Here is a 739-nt window from a genome sequence, read left to right as displayed (position 1 = left end):
ATTGACAGGCTCTGATTCTTGAGAGAAGGGAGGAATAGAAGAGCAGCTTTGGATTTCTCCTGCTCTTCCCTAAGGGTGATTCTAGTTATGAATGTAGAGAAATAAAGTCACACAAGTAACAGTATTCTTCACAGGCTGTCAGGGGGAGGTCAAAGTCAAGGGTTGAGGAGCAGCAAGAATATTAGTGGGCAAATTGCTAGAGAGAAGAAAACCATAGAGAAGTGAGCTTCAGCATCCTACGGTCCCCCTCCCCACAAATTGTTGGCTAATTTACAAGCTGCTCAAGTGTAAAGCAAAGTCCAAGAAATACAGCAGAAAACAGGCATTGAGAGGCTACTAGCAGAGATCTCAGCATCCAGTCTTTCCTGGAAAAACAGTGTGTGTGTATTTCAAACCCTGACAATAAAGAGGGGCTTTTTTTAGAGACCCCAGCAAAACCATTCTCATAATTAAGGGCCTGAAAAATGCTTTCTGTTCCAACGAGGATGACATTCTCGGAATAAGGGCTACCTCACAAGAGCAAGAACAACATTTAAAGACATGATCTAACACAGCCTAAAAGCAGCTCTTGATATTATCAATGTGATCTATTGATTTTCTATCTTCCTACCAAAGAAAATTTAAACTATCTTAAGAGAAATATAATTTTATCCAGAGCATTTTTAATTTCTTATTAATACATTTCAGTATATAATAAAATTGCACACTATATATACATCTAAATATATATTATATATAA

This window comes from Galeopterus variegatus, unplaced genomic scaffold (genome assembly GCF_000696425.1).
Source record: "Galeopterus variegatus unplaced genomic scaffold, G_variegatus-3.0.2 Scaffold10051, whole genome shotgun sequence".
Classification (NCBI taxonomy): Eukaryota; Metazoa; Chordata; class Mammalia; order Dermoptera; family Cynocephalidae; genus Galeopterus; species Galeopterus variegatus.
Note: the sequence above shows the minus strand (reverse complement) of the source record.